The sequence below is a fragment of the Polypterus senegalus genome, chromosome 12 (genome assembly GCF_016835505.1).
Source record: "Polypterus senegalus isolate Bchr_013 chromosome 12, ASM1683550v1, whole genome shotgun sequence".
Taxonomy (NCBI): Eukaryota; Metazoa; Chordata; class Cladistia; order Polypteriformes; family Polypteridae; genus Polypterus; species Polypterus senegalus.
The window spans coordinates 76,817,949-76,824,523 of record NC_053165.1 but is presented as its reverse complement, the minus strand read 5'-3'; the positions used below and the strand labels follow the sequence as shown (position 1 = coordinate 76,824,523).

The 6,575-nt window shown below is 47.4% G+C and overlaps 1 long non-coding RNA gene across 1 annotated transcript; it reads left to right on the top strand.

The window, feature by feature from the left end:
- Positions 1-231: 231 nt before the first annotated feature.
- On the top strand, positions 232-6,528 carry LOC120540467. The gene is made up of 3 exons (XR_005635817.1): positions 232-321; positions 5,860-5,940; positions 6,375-6,528. It is a non-coding gene; the product is annotated as an uncharacterized LOC120540467 (long non-coding RNA).
- Positions 6,529-6,575: the final 47 nt, after the last annotated feature.

The following is a 6,575-nucleotide window of genomic DNA, read 5'->3' as shown; positions in this document are numbered from 1 at the left end:
CCCACGTGCGTTTTCAGACTCCGAACATCTCAGTGTAAATAAACAGTAAGAGAGCGAGCTGAGAAACGACAAAACTAGGCGTTGTGAGGCAGATCGTCAGATAAGGACTGTCATGTCATGTAAGTGTCAATAACAAAAATCGGCGATTACGCACGGCGTCGCCCCGCCCACCCAACCTAACCCACTTCTTCATAAGACACCCGAGGTAAGCGACATCAGCTGTGAAACGAGTGGCGCAACTGGGAAAGGAAACTGCAGGCGCCGCGCCTGTGCTCGGGATTTACTCAGCGCTCGAGTGCCCCGGGACACCGCAAGAGAAAGGTCTGTGATGAGTCTGGGGGTCTGGGGCAGGGGCTTCATCGTCAACGTAATCGGATATGTATCGTTAATGATGATGATGATGATGATGGTTATAATAGTGGGCAGGTGCTATATACAAATGTTATTACTATTATTATTATTGAGGACTATATAAAATGTACTATTATGAAGAATAATTATAATAATAGGAAGATGCTATACCAAATGCTTTATTATTATGATTATGGGAAGGCGCTATATAAAATGTGTTAATAATAATGATGCTTATTATAATAGGAAGGTACTGTATAAACGTATAGTGATAATAACAACAAACAGTTCATTGTGATCGGCTGGCTTGAATTTGTTCAATTCACTTAGAAACTGACTTGTGTCGTGTATTTTAAAACACTTTTGAACCCGCAATATCGCAGTTTATCCTTTGAGCAGAGCCGCTGATGTATTTATTTTTGTTTCCTCGTTTAACGAATTTTTCCCGCGATCTTAGACTGGATGGTGTAAGGAAATTTCTTTCTTTCTTTCTTTCTTTCTTTCTTTCTTTCTTTCTTTCTTTCTTTCCCGTTATACATTAATTGGATTATGAATTCTGCAGTTCGTCCTCAGGTCTTGCAATGATATGCATTCATAATTTGGCTTTATTGTGATATTTTTGCCGAGTGTCGTTTTTGGGCTCCTCCCTGCTATCTGTGACACTTGTTTAAACACCTCAAGGGTCTCCATGCCACACATTTTTCGTCCGGACTGCACTTTTATGTGTCCCTTTGGTGACTTTGCGCCGTCTGCGGTTTGGGGTTCAGGCGTGGACTTTCGTTACCTGTCTGACAGGCGATCCCTTTAGAAAAAAAAAAAGTCGCAACATTTTGCAGCACTTGTGCGGTTTCCTTTATCTTTGAATTCACGGATTTAAACGCAAATAAACTGAACGCACGCATGCGGCATCTGGACACGTGTGAGAGTGTAAAGAAAAGAAAGGGACGTTAGGCGACAGTCGAGGACCCTCACTTGTGTGCACACAGTCCCCTCGATCGGTCTGTCCAGTGGCACTGCGCTAAAAGGTGCCCACTAGCCTGAAAAGGAAGGCACTTTATCGGTGAACAAATGTGTGCTCGCACTGCTGAGGCCCCTGAACTTTCACTAAATGCACAAATTAAATAAATAAAACCCGACGTGTACTTCTGTTACTGCTGACACTCATTTGTAAATATATCCAAAGTTGAAATGCAGAAGGACTCTGGCGTACTCGAAAAGTGACGCGGACTCGCGGAGACAGGAAGGCGAACGACTGCGCCACCTCGCCGCCCAGATCCCAATCCCAGGTCAGTCTCTCCAGAACACACTTTTTCATACTCGTTTTCTTCTGCGTGTTTCCTCGTATGCACCACTGCTCGATAAAGACCCACTCCATTTTGCGGAGGGCTCTTTGCGTATTTTATCGGTTCTTTGGGCTTTAAAAGGTTGTGGACAAAGCAGAAATCTTTAATGCCAAGTAGACGAGCAAGATACTAACAGCTCAAGGCAAACTGCCCTTAGCCCGCGTTAGAAAATCACAGTCGCATTGCAGTTTACAAATCTGTTCTTATCTGGCACGATTATTTGTGAACTCAGTTATGGATCTAAAGGTTCTTTCTGGGACCTTCACGTTCATTTCTTCTTATAGCACCGCTCTGGAGATCCACCTGCGCAGGGCAGTCGAACGATCGGCGTTGTCTTTCACGGACGCCTTACCACTCGGGGTATGAAGTGGGCTCAAATGGCGACGGCTGCACGCACCTCACTCCTCTTATTTGGGCACCATCTAAATTGTTGTCAGAGTCCCAAGCCGACAGTCTGCCCCCTTTCACGTCTCCATCAGCAGCACCGATCACATAAAGACGCCGTCATCTTCTCACCTCGGGCGTCGAGCCGAACCCGCGCAGAGCGCCATGGCCGCCTGGGGTCCCGTGCGACTGTTCAAGACATGGCTGAAGGCGGACGAGCCTGTTGGTCTGGACGCGGACGTTTCTGTTTCGCCGGTCTCTCTCTTTCTGACGAGGCTGAGCTATGCCGCCAATGGTGCCTGTCGGTGGTCTCGTCAGGGTACGATGGGCTAACTGATACGTACGACCACCTCAGTGAATAACTCGAACTTTGCGACTCCCTCTTTGTCACAGTCACAGGCAAACCGGGCACGTGCGATTCGTCTCTTTGTATTTTCAGGAGTTTTCCTCAAAGAGCGACTTCTGTGCTGAAAACCAACCGCATGGCACGGAAGGGGGCTGAGTGGGCAGCGTGTGACTCGAGTAAGGCGCAGTCTGGGGGGCTATTTGGGGACAGGCAGTCTAGAACTGCGGAGGCCAAAGTCTGAGATTAAAATGGATACCTTCAAACACTTCCTGTTTAGGACTTTAGTATTTCAGTGAAGCTCACTTTTGTATTCCGCACTTAGGAATCCCACAGGAAAAGCCTTGACCCTGAACTCCGACACTCGTGGGGGGTCTTGAATGTCCCACTAGAAGATCTGATGGCTCACCGTCTGTTACCAGTCCGTCTAGCCTAACCCTTCACAAGCCACCGTGTCACCTGGATGTCTGCACCCGGAGCACAGCCCCACTAGCACGGCACGATGAGTGTGCGCCATACCTGTGCTGGACAGCAGGGGGCAGTGTGGCGTTTCTGCTCCGCCCGCTCTCCCGTCTCGGCTCCTCACGGATATTCCGACTGTTTCCTTCTTTGTGTTCTCTGACTGTCCTGCTTCATCTGTCGGACACCACAGCTTTAGAACTGACAACACGCAGTACTGGGGGGCTTTGGTAGAATCACATAGTAAAAGGCGTCCGCATTGACGTTGTGTCCTCATCTGCCCACAATAAGCACGACAGGCGCAGATGTGACAAGACCAAAGCTGGCAGACCCACCGTGTCCGTGGCTCCTCTGCTGGCGTGATGAAGCGCTGAATTGTTGGTGCCCGTCAGTGCGCTGCCACCTGAGATCGCGTTCAAAGGACTTTTATAAGATGGTTGGCTGGGTGAAGTCCAGTTGTGTTGTGTTTCAGTTCCTGTTCTTCTTAAGGCTTTTTCTTCTTTCCATTTTGTTTTAAGTTCGACTTCTCCTTCTGAGACATGTCGTGTTCCCCCCACAGCCCACTGGCATGACTACCCCTTTCATAGGTGACTCTAAATTGACTGGCATCCTACACAGAGTCATTTGTGCCCCGTACCATTTGTGACCTATGATATCCTTCACTTTGGTGTCACCTTACGATTAAAGTGACACTTGAAATACGCCTGAGCACTCGGACGCCATCCATCATTACGTGATTCACTTCAGGATCACCAGAGCTTAACTAATGCTGAACAGGTGCCATCTTTTGTTGACCCCATACTGATATTTGGTCTCTTTTGCTGTGAGGGGTGGCAGGGGTGCTCAGAATGGGCATCAGCCATGAGCTGCCGCAAGCCCTGCGGGAGTCCGAGGCATCACTGCAACCCATGGGGACTGCCATCTAGCATCCTGGGGGAGATACTGCTCTGACCACGTTTGCTCCCCTGGTCCTCTCTGCAAAGAGGAGTCCTGGTCAGGTAAAGAGCCCGGCCATCTATGACACCGTATCATGAAGTACCAATTCCACAATAAGGGTCTTTAAGAGAGGTACACCACTAAACATCTAGACCAGGCAGAGGGTCTTCATGCCCCTTTGGGCTCAAGCAAACTTCAGAGTGCCTTTAGCAGTGATTTACTTGTCTTCAAGTGTAAAGGTTGGTTCTCATCTAAGGCTGCCTTGGGCTCTCTTTCAGGGTGACCCCCCGTACCCACAGATCCCCACCTGCCAATAAGTAACTTTGGTCCAACTTTATCAACCTCACAATCTGAGACCTCTCTAATGGTGGACCCAGCTGTGCCCTGATGTCATGGTAATCCAGACATAAAGCACCTCTGGGTCACCAAGAAGCCCCCAGATGTTCCAGAGTCCTCTTCCTGGAGTGTCCCCTGGTTGTCCCACATGCTCTGTTCCTGACGTTTCCCTTAAGAACTACACAAACACTCCATGATCCCTTGCAGGAGTCTGGCTAATGTTGGCAGTTCCGTTACATCTTGAGTTATTGGGACATGAAGTTCGATCCTTCAGAAACCTCCCAAATCCGTTTTCTACCCAATAAGACAGTTCCCTTCAGGCATCCCATCCGGAGAAAGGGGAGAACCATTACAGCTCAGACCAGAAGCCTGCACTCTCTTAGGCAGCGAATGGGGTCTCCATCTCTCTTCTTATCTTGCTTATCCCACTCATGCCGACGTGTCACAAAGACTGGAGTTTGCCTCAGCTGGTGTCGTCCCATAAAGACTGGCCTGAATGTCCCTGCTAACGTCCTCAGAGTCCATCTTCAACCGGAAAAGCGATAGATCCACTGGAGAAGTGAGAAAATGCCCAGGCAGTGCCAATGTGCCAGACAAGGTGATGAGGAAGTCCTCAGTAAGAAGAGGGAATGCATCAGAGGGTATAAACCTTCAGGGACTTGGAAATAAGCTGCCCCCAAACTTGTGTGGTCACTCCATACGTCACTGTCATTTAACAATCAGATGGACGCCTCCTGCCAGAGGACAAAGAACCTAAAATAGTCGGAGGGGGTCTCCCTATGGTGCTGCTCTTAGCAGGTGTGTTAACCTGGGCAGCAAGTGTCCAATGCATCACTGAGTCAACAAAGAGTGGGCTTCACAACGACAGAAAATCAAGTGCACATCCTAACCTGTGAGACGTCACCCATTGTGACTTCAAACTCTCAAGTCGGTGGGTTCTGCCACCAACCAACGCTGCCCCGCAAACCTCTCACTAGGCAGTGGTGCCAGTCCCAATTTCAGCTGCCATTGCAATGCTACCAAAGGTAATGGGTCAACTCTTTTTGGGTGACCACCATAAGGGGCTCTGTGACTTCTAGGTGGCCAGCGCCATTCTTAAGAAGTCTCCTCATAAGTGAGACACTGCAGCTGACTTTGGTCCCTCTTGGTCACCTCTGAACTTAAGGGCCACCCACAATGACTGACCTACACGATGGACATCCAGGACAGAACTTCATGTTGAAGTTCAGGTGGCACTAGGAGACCAGAGTGTGATGTCCTGCCAGGGTTTGGTACGAATGGTGCCCATGAGTTTAGTTTTTGTTTTTTATCCTTGTATTGTGTTTTTTTTTGCTGTTTATTTCTTTGTTTCTTTCCTTTATTGTTTAATTGTTCTGTGAAGTTCCCTTTGCTGATGTCCTCTGTTACTGTAAAACTCCTCTGGTCCATTTCCTCTGCTTCTCTACTGGCTCAGTTTTCAGATTAGAGGACGTGATTTGTGGTCTCCATCTTTTGAATTCAGTTACTGCTGATGAAGTCATTTTGAAAAGTAAATCAGTTTTTGAAATTTCCTTTTCATTAATGATTCTGTAATAAGTATTTTATTGTGTGGCCAGGATTTGTGATGCTGTTTCCTTCTCACTGTGCCAATAATAATAAAAGGTCCAACCTCATGTGACCTTCTCTGTGACACCTAAAATGACAAACGCTCCTCTTCCTCCTTTTTAGAACCTTGAGCCGCGTATCGACAGGACATCTCTAGAACAATGGAGACAAGAGTCCTACTGCTGCTGGTCCTGATGTCCTCAGGTGAGTACGGATGATTGGCTCTGCTCTGCTCAGTCCATGCTGCTGCTACACCTAAAGTCAGGATGAACTTCACCTTGGAGTGTGAGGGACTGTAACTGAAATGAAATCAGGAGACATTAGACCTCCATTGTGAATGAACAGCAGAGCAGAGCTGAGAGTCACAACTGATGAAAGGCAGGGCTGCACGACATAATGAGGACCTTTGGTGACAGGGACATGTGACACACGTGACATTGGAGAAAATGGGGGGTTCAACACAATGAGGGCAGGGCATCCAGGATGGAGACAATAAAACTTAAAAATAAAAATATCAGGAAACAAAGTAAAGAAAAATAAAGATTTAGGGGAGATAAAACACAGAAAATGTACATCAATCTGAGAATGAGACAAAATAACATGAAATTAAATAAAGGGAATTGTGTTTCATTTCACAGTGATGACGGACAATTGTCAACAAATGGACAGAGTAATGCATCATCTACAAACTTCATTACACCAACAACTCCAACAACAACAGAATCAACAACTACTACAACAGGAACGACTCCACATCTCAAACTACTTCTGGCACCGACACAACCAACAACAGCAGAATCAACAACTGCTACAACAGGATCGACATCCACATCTCAAAC